The 13,115-nt window shown below is 46.2% G+C and overlaps 1 protein-coding gene across 2 annotated transcripts in view; it reads left to right on the top strand.

The window, feature by feature from the left end:
* The window catches only part of TFEB (transcription factor EB), an 84,542-nt gene that overhangs the window by 56,991 nt on the left and 14,436 nt on the right, over positions 1-13,115 (top strand). The gene's annotated exons all lie outside the window — the stretch shown is intronic.

The raw sequence follows: 13,115 nt of genomic DNA, 5'->3' as shown, positions 1-13,115 counted from the left end.
CCTGGTTGAAAATTCTAAATAACCTTCTCTAAACTTAAAATCCAAATTTGTTACTATGGCAGTTAAAATGGAGTCATAGTGCTAAAGGGGTCATCACAATAATGGAGAACTGCTGCCAGTCATTGTGGACCAGCTTTCCCCAAAGTCATGCCCTTCATATATTTAGGCTACAACTTCTAGCATTCTGACCATTAGCCAAGTTTGCTGAGAAAGGTGATGGAGCATTTAAATCCAAAGTATCAGGGAAGGACCAAGTGTAGGAAAGACTGGGTAAACTAGTCAGGCCAGTGATATGTCTGAGTGTGAGATGACTAAGCAATTGTGAAGTGCTGCTGGGTAGCTTACTTACTTACTTACTTACTTACTTAGGTGATCCCTCGTAGTCTGAGGATGATGGTCCTCCAAGTGTAGTATCCTGGCAGTGGGTCCTTAGGTGACTGTGGAGCCCTATTCTTGATCTGCAGCTTCTCCCACAGTGAGGGCATTGGTTTCCAGGTGGAAGGTGGTCCCGGTCGGGGTTGGCTTGACGTGCCTTCCTCTTGGCACGTTTCTCTCTTTCGCCCTCCATTCGTGCCTCTTCAAATTCTGCAGCACTGCTGGTCACAGCTGACCTCCAACTGGAGCACTCAAGGGCCAGGGCTTCCCAGTTCTCAGTGTCTATGCCAGAGTTTTTAAGGTTGGCTTTAAGCCCATCTTTAAATCTCTTTTCCTGTCCTCCAACATTCAGTTTTCCATTCTTAAGTTTGGAATAGAGCAACTGCTTTGGGAAACAGTGGTCGGGCATCCGAATAACATGGCCAGTCCAGCGGAGTTGATGGTGGAGGACCATTACTGCAATGCTGCACTCGCAGAGCTCAGGCGGTGTTGAATTTCAGTGTCAATGTTGACTTTTGTGGAGAGGTGGCTGCCTGGGTAACAGAAATGGTCAACATTTTTTAATGTTACACCATTAAGCTGTATTTCTGGCATTGGAGAGGGATTGGCTGGTGACTGCTGAAAGAGCACTTTGGTTTTCTCAATGTTTAATGACAGGTAGAGCTTCTTGTACGGTTCTGCAAAGGTGTTTAGAGTGGCTTGTAGGTCTTCTTCTGAATGCGCACAGCCGACGTTGCCATCAGCATACTGGAGTTCTATAACAGATGATGTTGTAACCTTGGTTTTGGCTGGGTAGCAGGCAGATGTTAGATTGGTGCATTGCACTTATGTACTTGTCAGTCAAGGAACACTACTGTTTGGGGCCAGTTTAAGAATTATGTATGTTTAAATAGTGACATTTTGATGTTCAGCTGTGAAAACCTTTTCGGTAACCTTGGGCAAGTTATATTCTTTCAGCCTCAATGGAAGGCAATGGCAAACTCTGAACAAATTTAAGGGGGAAAAAACCTATGGTATAATCACCCTAAAGTCACTGGAAATAACTTGAAGACACACAACAAGAAATGACATTTGGATAACAAACCCTTAGATTGTAATGAGAATCTTTGGATGAATGAGGATTATAATGAGGATTGTACATTGGATTGTAATGAGAATCCTCAGACCACCAGGCATTTTGTAACACTCTCCCTTTCTCCATGTTTTTATTCAGTAGGTTGAAACATATGGTAAAGCTATACTAGAATATAAAATATGTACTTAAAATATTGAAAACATTTCCATCTGTACCCTAAGTACTTAAAAAACCCTCAAAACAGCTTTAAGCTCTCAGCAAATGCTAGGTATTACTTCGGGACTACTCAAATGGTTAGCATATACCATTGGTGTAATAGAATCTGTTCCAGATTTGAGAAGGACCAAAACAAAATATCCTGTGGTACATCCCATCTTTCATTGGTGGGCCTAACACCAGGTGTTTAATATAATATAGAACACTATATGATATGGAAATTAGGATTATCCACACCCTGGCCTAACTTTATGACAGTGTCCCTGGGCCATTGGAGGTTTGGCTTTATTGTCCGTCTCCCCCCCCCCCCCCCCCCCCCCCGCTCCCTAGTTTGTCTCTGCTGTGGGCAAATCTTAGCCAGAGGGCAGTTCTGCTGGCAATTGCTTTGTTAGCCCATATCCAAGAACAGAAAGGCTATCTCGAAGAGATATTTGGGTTGGATTCTGACCTCCAGTGGCTGGCACATTGTTGAGTTAGGACAGTAGTGCCATCTGCTGAGGGCCCAGTTGCTAGACTTTTACAATTTAGCCAACTAATTATGTCATAGCAGTGATTGCCATGCCTTGTCTTTGAAGAAAGAATTCACTGATTCATTTAAAAGCCATTTGTTTGTGTCAGGCATAAATACAAAGTCTAGTAGTTTAATGCAGTTGTTATTGGTTAATATTTTTCCACACACCCCATTGGAATTAATAAAGACAGATATTCGTGATCTTTGTAATTCAAGGCACAAGTAGTATTTTTCTCTGAAATAAAGTGACCCAGCCAATCAATGTAGATACAATGCATCATTTATGTAAACATGGTACATTAGCAGGGCTGTAGATGAGAGGTTAGGAATTATGGCATCGCTGCAAAATAGTCGAGTGTTAATTTTCTGAAGGAGTGTGGATGATTTATCTGTAACAATCCCAGCATGCAATCACTATAGTTTCTGGATATGTTGGCTTTTTATAGGCAAAGACAGTGGGGAGACTGTGGAGTTGATTCTAGCAGGAGCATCATTTATCAAGAGATAGGCAAAAAGACATACCGGTATTCCAAAGACAAGGTGTCAGGATGTGCCTTCATGTTTGAGATTCCACGAAGCCTCCTTCCTGACACCAGAGGGGGCAGTCATGACGGATGGGTTTATGGCAGGACATCTGGGCATAGGTTTTGGCTTTGAAGCTGTGGGAAAGAGGGATCTTAGACTAAACTGTGATAAGGAAGGGGGAGAAGGAGGAGGCAGTGCCAGGAGGGGAGATCTGGGGCTTCTGGGCGGGAAACTTCAGTTCTCGCTTTGTTTTTGCTCTGTATGGACTGAAATAAACTCCAAATCCGAGTACCTACTTGTGAGTGTGAGTTTCCTTTCTACGATCCAGCGGATCCTGACATAAAGCGAGAACTCACAACTTCTTGTTCCACCCGTGAGGACTCAAGCTATCCGGGACAGGAGCATGTACCAGGAAGAGGAAATCCCGATGGGAGCTGGAGAGAGCATCGGCCTTTCCCCCTCCCCGGGGCTGGAAGACGAGGAGTTCGGAGACGAGGGAGTTCCCCAAGCCGGAGACCTGGAAGGGGGAGGAGAGATCCCCGCGGCGGCGTCTGGGACCTGGGGAGCCCCCCTGACATCCACGCAGAGGCCTCCGCAAAAGGACATAACCGTGCGGCGCAAGTTACCCATGTTGGGGCCGAGGGAGCCCCACACAGAACCCTCGCCCCTCGGCGGCGCCCAGGGCCCTCCCGCGCAGCACCTCGGGGAAAAGGTGGACGCGATGGAGAGAATGTTACAGACTTTCTCATTCCAACTGGAGGAAATGAGAAGAGAGGTGGCAGCATCTTGGAGAGCCACGCTGGAGGAGAGAGAGACGCGACGCTCCCTCTCGCAAGGTATGGGACGGGGATACCGGCCCTCGGGGAGAGTGGCGTTTGCCACGGAAGGGGAACCCTCGCACCCCCCGCCCGGGACCTCCACATTCACGTCAGGATGGGGAGGGAGAAGCCATCTCCAAGGGGGCCCTGGAAGAGGAGAGCTACGTGTGAAGTTCAACGGGGACCCCAAGCAGCTCTCCTATTTCATCACAAACATGAGGCATTATATGGAAGACTATGGAGATTCCTTCCCCTCAGAAGGGGCCATGATCCACGCCGTGGGGGCCAACTTGAAGGAAGCAGCGGCCGATTGGCTCATGCAAATGTACGACACCCGGGCGCCGGAGTTGAGGAGGTTGGACGACTTCCTGAGGGCGCTGCGGGAGAGATTCCAGGACCCTTTGGCAGAAGAGAAGGCAAAGGGTCAGCTCAAGAGGATAACTCAGGGCAATAAGACTGTTTCTGAATATGCCCTGGAATTCAAAGCCATTGCAGGCCGGATTAGGGACTGGTCGGATGCCACCAAGCTCGAACACTTCCGAGCGGGCTTGCGCCCCGATGTGTTGGAGTGGTCTTTACACCGGAGTAACCCGCCCACGCTCGAAGAGTGGATTGTGTTGGCCGGGAGAGTCGAGTGCGACCAGGAGCAGATGCCGCGCAGGGCGAGAGAGAGAGGCCGAACTCGACACCCCGCAGCGGGCCCGCAGGGGGGGCCGCGACGCCCCTCGCCCAGAGGAAGGTCGGCTAGCCGAGAGAGGAGAGGAAGGAGAGGCCCCTGCTTCGCATGCGGCCAAGAAGGGCATAGAGCAGCAGAATGCCCGAAAGGACGCACTCCTCCCAACGCTCCCAGGCCGGACAAGACGCCCCCTCCCCCGAAGCCAGCACCAGGATCCAAACCGGTAAAGGGGAAAGCCTCCACGGCCGTGGAGACCGCACTGGCCCCGTACCAGCTCCCCGCGGAGGAGGAGTCGGAGCCGGAGGGCGCAGACCGAGACTTCTACATGGCGGGAAACGGACAAGATCTCCCGTAAGGACCGCCGGCGGGGAGATCGTGAAGGCGACAGGCGGTGAGTTGAAAAAGTTGAATTATGACGTGCTTAAAATGACTGTGGCCCTGACCAACCCCAACACGGGACTAAAAGTAAAAACTGTGGCAATGCTGGACTGCGGGTGCACCAGGTGCCTAATCACCCCCTCCCTGGCCGCCAAACTGGGAGTCAAGCCCCTGGCATTAAGGACCCCCGTGGTTTTCTCCCAACTGGATGGGACAGCAGCACATGGGGGCCCCGTAAGGGAAAAAACAGACTACCTTCATCTAGAAATGGGAACTCACAAAGAGACCTTGCAGTTTGTGATATCTCCCATGGCCCATCAGCCAGTCATATTGGGGATCCCATGGCTGAGATGGCAGAACCCTCAAATTAACTGGGCGGAGGGGGTGCTCTCCTTTGCAGATGGGGAGTACAAGCCGGAGGGACACAGCCGGCCACAGGATCCCCCTTCCCCCATGCAGCTACGGGGAGCACAGGCAGAGGCATCTCCGGAGGCCGCAGAAACCGACATCCCAGAGGCTTATCGGGAGTGGGCAGACGTTTTCAGCGAGACAGAATGTGATCAGCTGCCCCCGCATAGGAAGACGGACTGTGCTTTAGAATTTGAGCCGAACGTTAAGCTGCCCAGCCCAAAGCTTTATGCTATGTCGGAGCCAGAGAGAAAAGCCTTAAGGGAATTCTTGGACAAAAACCTGGAAAGGGGGTTCATAGTACCGTCCACGTCACCGGTGGCAGCCCCAGTACTCTTTAGACCTAAGGCTGACGGGACGCTAAGGCTGTGTGTGGATTATAGGGGCCTGAATGCCATATGCACCACCAACCAGTACCCCCTCCCACTCATGTCAGAGATTTTGGGCCAATTGGGCAAAGCCAAGATCTTCACAAAATTGGACATTAGAGAGGCCTTTTACCGCCTGAGGGTGAGGGAGGAAGACTGCTGGAAAACGGCCTTCAACACCTGTTATGGGCAGTATCAATGGGCCGTAATGCCTTTTGGCCTAAAAGGAGGCCCCAAGGTGTTCCAACAATTCATAAACGACATCTTCCGAGAGATGTTATATGATGGCCTGCTGGTCTACCTTGATGACCTGTTGATATATTCAGACTCCATAGACCAGCATATAAAAACCACACAAAAGGTGCTCCAAATCCTAAGAGAAAACCAGCTTTATGCTAAGCTTTCAAAGTGTGAGTTCCACAGCACCGAACTTACTTATTTGGGGTTCCGAATATCCACAGAGGGGCTGGCCATGGACCCAGCTAAGATACAGGATGTGCTAGCGTGGGAACCTCCTCGTACACGAAGACAGCTGCAGGGATTTCTGGGGTTGGCAAACTTTTACCGCCAGTTCATCAAGGACTTTGCCGAGGTGGCGCTGCCCCTTACCGAGTTGTTGAAAACAAAGGGAAAGGGAGAAACTAAAAAGGCAAGGACTCCAGGGGCAAGGCTGGAATGGACCCCTGAGTGCCAAAGGGCTTTTGAGGTCCTAAAAGCTAAATTCACAAGCCAGCCCGTCTTAACGCACGTCCAGCCCTCCAAGCCTTTTGTAGTGCAATGTGATGCCTCAGAGGCAGCCTACGGGGCAGTGTTGTTACAAGCCGACGAGTCAGGCCAGCTTAAGCCATGCGCTTACTTATCAAAAAAATTCTCTGAGACTGAAAAACGTTGGCATGTCTGGGAAAAAGAGTCTTTCGCAGTGCGGGCGGCCCTGGCCCACTGGCGACATTTCCTTGAGGGCACCCAGACCCCTTTTGAGGTGTGGACGGACCACAAAAATTTACAGGCCCTGCAGACCCCACAGAGACTTAACGCCAAGCATCTCAGATGGGTCCAGTTCTTCCAGCGATTCAATTTTCGCCTTAAGTTCGTCCCAGGAAGGACAAACCAAGTCGCTGACGCACTCTCGCGTATGCCTGAGGCAGACTATTCATCCCCCACCGAGTCAGGCACGCTCTTTGACAAACAACAGTTGGGTCTAATAGTGCAGACGCGGGCCAGTCTCCGGGACAAGCCCTCGCCTCCCAGCCAGCCAGCCGAGGTACTACAGGGGTTAAAAGAGGCAGCTGAAAAGGATGAGTGGCTGCAAAACCACAAAGAGGAACTAACCCAGAGGGGAGAGCTGTGGACTTATGGATCCAAATATTACGTACCGGCCTCCATGCGAAAGGACATTATGAAAAGGGGCCATGATTCGCTGCTGGCAGGTCATTTTGGGTTCACTAAGACTCTCAAACTCTTAGCCCGCCAATTCTGGTGGCCCCATATGCGCAGAGATATAAAAGACTACACCCAAGAATGCCCAACATGTGCCAAGAACAAACAAAAAGTGGGAAAGCCCACGGGGTTATTACAACCGGTAGCCAACCCCTCACAACCCTGGTCAGAGATTGCCATGGACTTTGTAGTGGAGCTGCCTGATAGCCAGGGTTACAATACCATATGGACCGTGATTGACTTGTTTTCTAAACAAGCTCACTTTGTGGCCTTAAAACGACTCCCCTCAGCCCCTGAATTGGCTAAGTTGTTTCTCCACCATGTGTTCCGGTTACATGGTTGCCCCAGCAGGATTATAAGTGACAGAGGCACACAGTTCACCTCCAAATTCTGGAAGTCCTTTTTATCTATGCTGGGGACTGAGCGGGCACTCAGCACGGCCTTCCACCCCGAGACCGATGGTGCCACCGAGAGGGTCCAAAAGACATTGCAACAGTTCCTAAGGTGCTATTCCACCTATCAGCAGGACAATTGGGCGACTCTTTTGGACTTCGCCGAGTATAGCTATAACAATAGCGAACATGCATCCACAGGTGCTTCGCCCTTCAAAATTGTGGGGGGTAGAGATTTTCCTCCCTTCCCTGGCTTAACGCCCCCCGACCCAGGAGAGACCCCAAATAAATGGGGAGAGTCCATCGCAGCAGCTTGGCCAGTGATCAAAGAGACTCTAGACAGGGCCAAAATGGATTACAAAAAGTTCGCTGACAAGAAGAGGTCCCCTCAGCCCCAGTTTAAAGTAGGTGACCTGGTCTACCTGTCCACCAAATATCTGAGATCCACTCAGCCTTCACGTAAATTGTCAGCTTTGTTCATTGGACCCTTTCCCGTTCAGGCCGTGGTCAACCCTGTCGCGGTTCGACTGGAATTGCCCCATACGTGGAAGAGGGTCCACCCGGTGTTCCACGTGAGCTTACTCAAGGCCGCAACTGCCACCCCTAAGTGGTCGGAAGCTGACTCTCAACCGGTCCCCATCATGGTGGGGGCTCACACTCACTTTGAGATCAAGGACATTCTAGATTCAAAAAAGTCTCGAGGAAAACTTTATTATTTGGTCCAGTGGTCCTCTAAGGCCATCCATCCCGAATGGGTGTTACAGGAACATGTCAAGGCCCCTCGCCTTGTGAAGCGGTTCCACTCTGCTTTTCCTCTGAAGCCCAAGCCTTAAAGTCTGTGTCTCACCCTGTGTCTTTCTTTCTTTTTCAGATGGGGGCCATCTTCCGAGGGGGGGAGATATGTCAGGATGTGCCTTCATGTTTGAGATTCCACGAAGCCTCCTTCCTGACACCAGAGGGGGCAGTCATGACGGATGGGTTTATGGCAGGACATCTGGGCATAGGTTTTGGCTTTGAAGCTGTGGGAAAGAGGGATCTTAGACTAAACTGTGATAAGGAAGGGGGAGAAGGAGGAGGCAGTGCCAGGAGGGGAGATCTGGGGCTTCTGGGCGGGAAACTTCAGTTCTCGCTTTGTTTTTGCTCTGTATGGACTGAAATAAACTCCAAATCCGAGTACCTACTTGTGAGTGTGAGTTTCCTTTCTACGATCCAGCGGATCCTGACACAAGGTTTGTTTACTGAGGGGTAGGTGGATGGAACAGAGAAGTACAGCTAATATAGATTTATCAGAGATGTGCTGCATTGAAAAGATATTTGTGCAGTTCAAGTTCAAGTAATGCAGCAACACTTTTATGTTAACTGATGTACAAATATGGCTGCTGCCAATTAGCTAATAACAAGATTCAGCAGATGAGGATGTGGGAAAGAGCCTTCTCAGTGACTGCTCCTAAACTTTGGGATTTGATCCAGAGAGAGGTTCAGTCTCTCTCCTCTTTACTTTTCTGATGATAGGCAAAGGCTTTCTTGCTTAAAAAGGCCTTTGGCCTTAAAATGACTGGGATGGGGTGATATGCAAATAAGTGTACTGCTTTTAGTATGCAACATATATTTTAATCATCTCTTAAAAGTAGTGTTTTAATTGGACACATGATTTTATGAGCTGATCTAAAGATCCTAAAAGCACTATTTCCTACTTGATCTTGGAAGCTAAGCAAAGTCCGCTCTAGTTAGCACTTGGATGGAAGATCACCTATCAGGTGTGGTAGGCAATATTTCAGAGGAAGGAATTGGCAAAACCTTCTCTGAGCATTTCTTGCCTAAGAAACCCCCGTGAAACTTATGAGCTGCTATACATTGACAGGCGACTTGAAGGCTCGCACAAACATACACACGAGTCCAGCATTAGATGTTGGAATGTAATAGAGGTGTTTTGTTTGGGGCTACCTCAGACCTTGAAAAGTTCCTATTGTGCCATTTTTCATTCTAAAGGGAAAAAAAAGATTATGATGATCTGTAATTCACAGTACTACAAATATGAACAATTACTTGTCTGAAAGTATAGCAATGCATGAATGTCCTTCTGTTCCAATCAGGTTATGAACAGGTGACTGGCCAAAACACGTAACATCTTGTAGATTGGAGGTCATGGTGCACTAAAGAACCACAAAAATATATGGAAAAACTTCTGGGCAAAATACATTAGTACAACACACCACTTTTTGAAACACAATTATTTGGTCCCTGTTGGTTCACATTTAAAACTGAATATGGAATGTGCGTATGTTGCTATCCTTAACAGTACTTTCTAAGCAGACATTCAAATGTCTGAACGATAATATGAAACAGTTTTCCCATGGGTGACTCTTCCAGCCTTTTAAATCAATTCTCTGCTATAGATAATTAATTCAGTTCTTCACACCATCCCATAGCTTTTGATCCATGTAATTTATTTATATCCAAGCTGGCTTAGGATAGTACAGGAATGGAGACTGGAAAGTCTTTCTGAAATACAATTCATGTGTCCGAACACCTGCCATGTTTGCCTGCATAGTTTTATTTCTTACTTTTATTGTTTGGGAGAAAGGACTTCCAAATAACTATTAAATATATGCCTCTTTATTTCTAAAAGTTCATCACACAAAGATGGTAGAAGGAAAGTTATATTAAGGGCCAACCCACAGAGGCCAGTTTGGGCAGGATGTTGAGGACTAGCAACTATGGAGGGAAATGGGAAGAATGTGAAATAGAACACCCCAGCAGCCCTTGCTCAAGACCTCCATTGTCCATCTCTGCACACTTCAAACTTTTACTGAAGATGGAAATTGAACTGATAAAGGATTGTATCTCAATCACACTCTGGCATTGCTTGGCCATACATCACTGGGTCCCCTTAGCTCAATGTTGGGGTTAAGCAATCTGCAGCATTTACAGTGAACTCTGCAGAAAATGTTTCAGTTGTACTTCATGAAAAGGAAGTTGTACTTCATAAAAAGGAATGGCCTTTTTAATAAGCCTTGCATATGCTGATTTATTGGTAATTGCTTGATTTTTATACCTGTTTTATATGCCTATATTCCTGGGTTCATGTAAAAAAGTGTTGGGCGGAAAGGGGTCAGGAGTGGAAAAAGTTTAAGAAGCCCTGTCCTAGACTGTGATTCAGAAGATTTTTCATATACCATGGATCACTTCCTCCTTTCCATTTAAGAGAAATATTACAATGTATAGGAGGTTAAGATGGTTTCTGAGCCAGCTTGTGTAGCCTATGAATAAACCATCCATAATTGTGTGTGTTGGTTGTTATGTACTGCTTGTGTTATGATGGCAAAAGGGAATAAGATAACTTAATCTGTGCCCAGATAGGGCCTGTAAGCTTTTCACACTCCATGACTGAAGGAGGCCGCTAGTAAAAAAAACCAAGGCACCCTGGGGACAAAAGCTTAATCGGCAGGGTGTCAAATGCTGTATGCATATTTCAGCATCTGAATAAGCAGCTGGATCCATTCTCAGAAATGCTGAGCTTACACTGCAAAGTCACCATGAAAGCGTATTCACTTTAAAGACTTTAATATTACAGGTTCTTGTTACTCTCAATATATCTATGGCATAGGAAGATTCCAGTCTGAATAGAGAGATTCAAGCAGCCTCATCCATACTGCTTGAAATGAGTGCAGGTATATGTGAACATTTACCACAATTCTTCCTAGCTTTATGTGGTGTAGCAGCTTGCATATGTTAAATGAATTGATGAGCCAGGAAAGTCCTCAGTTCAAATCTTATCTCATTTGTGGACTCAATGGAAGGGCCATGATCACGTCAACGTATCCTAGATCCCATCTGTATGAAGGTCACATTAGTAGTAGGACTGGGCTGAAATGATTTCTACCATTTTTGCTGTGAAACAATGCTCTGTGTGGGTTAGTTGAAAACAGCCACCAAAGAAATGTTTTTGTGTGATGGAGAACCAACAGATCGCATGGGGGGCACCAGAATTACTCGATAGCTTTCTTTCAAAAAGAGAAAGTCTAGATGTCTGCATGCAGTTTATTTTAAAGTTGCTGGATGGATACTATCTATCATTTCCTTGTAGGGAAATAATGAAATAGAAGATGGCCTCACTTGCTGGAAGTTCTGAAAGAAAAAAGATGGTACAGTAAAACAAGATCCACTTAGTACATACAGATCTCTCATCAAAAAAATGTCCGGGCAACATCCTTGCAGACGGCCCTGGGCAACATCCTTGCAGACGGCCAATTCTCTCACACATGGAAGTGACTTGCAGTTTCTCAGGTCACTCCTGACACACACACACACACACACTCCATGTTCCTATGTCCTGCCCAGATTTTGGTGCTCCTTTAACTTAATGAAATAGAGAGTATCATTTTTACTCCCACCAAAATAACATTGGCCCAGTTCCTATAGAGTTATGAAGATAAGCAAAAAGAGCAAACAGAAGACAGGAATAACACTGACAGTAATTTGATAACTGGAAATTTAGGATGAACCTGATCAACAAAATTCTACAGACACAAATGCAAGTGTTCTGCTTTTTTGTTGTTGTTGGTGACATAAGCACATATAAAAATGGGCATTTGAACTGCAACTGATTGTAGATTGAACATGAACTAGTAATGTGGACTGGCTGCAAAAAAGTCAAATATGATCTTACCGGAACCAAAATTTCCAAGTCACAAAACTCATGGATCTACCGTATTCCCATCAGACAGGTGTCCAGCCCTGACCATCATATTTCAAGAAAGGTTTGAATTGGTCCAGAGGTGGCTCAGTGATGTGAAAAGCAAGTCCTCTGAAATAACTCCAGAAACTTGTAAAAAAGAAACTGAAGAAAAGAATGGTCGCATTTTTGAAATGCCTGGTGGGCTGTAGCATAATAAAAGATAAAGACTATTCTTCTATTATTACAGATATCATAACTAGGCGTAATGTAACAGGAGAATAATATCCAGTTGAACATTTTGAAGAATTCTTAGCATTTAGTTTTGCACTTATGTTTTCCTTTTTTTGTTTTGAATTCCACTTGTATCACATGATGGGAATGCATTTGGGGGGTGGGGGGGGGGGGACAGATTCATAAGCACCTCTGGGTCCATTCAGTAAAGTTAAATATGTGTTTCTTGTCATCTGATTGGAGGTGATAACAAAATAGAAGGGGGGGGGCAGTGGGCTTTCATTCCCCCAGTTATGCCAGGGCAAAGTTTAATGTCAAGGGAATGGGGATTATTAACTCACTTTAACTTTAAACTCTTGAATGTGGGAGGGTGCCGTACCAGTTGTTATGTGATCAGGGAAAAGCAAGAGTTTTAATGATGCCAGTAATCAAAATGTAAAATAATTACTTCCCATTTGGAGAAGTAAAAAATGTGCTTATATAAAAAAAGTCAATAATTTTGCTGTGCTGCAAGTTTATAAAAGAAAGAATAAAATAAAGTATAAAATGAAATCAATTATCATAGGAGGAGCTGGTCTGGTGTAGTTGAAATCCTCGCTCGAGCTGTGGCAAGTCTCTGGGCGACCTTGGAAAATCACTCTAAGAGGAAGGGAATATGCAACCTCCTTTGAATAAATCATGCTAAGAAAATCCTGTAAATTGTATTTGCCTTGAGGGCACACAGCAACAACAAAGTTATAATCTTGGGTGGGGGTTCTGTTCATAGTTTCTAACTTGCATAGTGCAGGTATAGCAAACCTACAGTGAACAAGATGTGATCTGATCTCTTGCAGAAACAAAATCTCTGCATTTGCATAACAGTTAATTTCTTGTAAACCTTATCTTGATTGCCACTAAAGTTGATGTTTATAAAACTTCAGTAAAAATATCACTCTGATGACAAATTGCTATATGTTTGTAAAATGGTTGAAAAGAACCCACTTCTGGAATGAAGAATTTATGGCACTCTATATGCTGACCTTCAGTT

Source organism: Anolis sagrei, chromosome 4 (assembly GCF_037176765.1).
Source record: "Anolis sagrei isolate rAnoSag1 chromosome 4, rAnoSag1.mat, whole genome shotgun sequence".
Classification (NCBI taxonomy): Eukaryota; Metazoa; Chordata; class Lepidosauria; order Squamata; family Dactyloidae; genus Anolis; species Anolis sagrei.
Note: the sequence above shows the minus strand (reverse complement) of the source record. Positions and strands in the feature narration are given on the sequence as shown.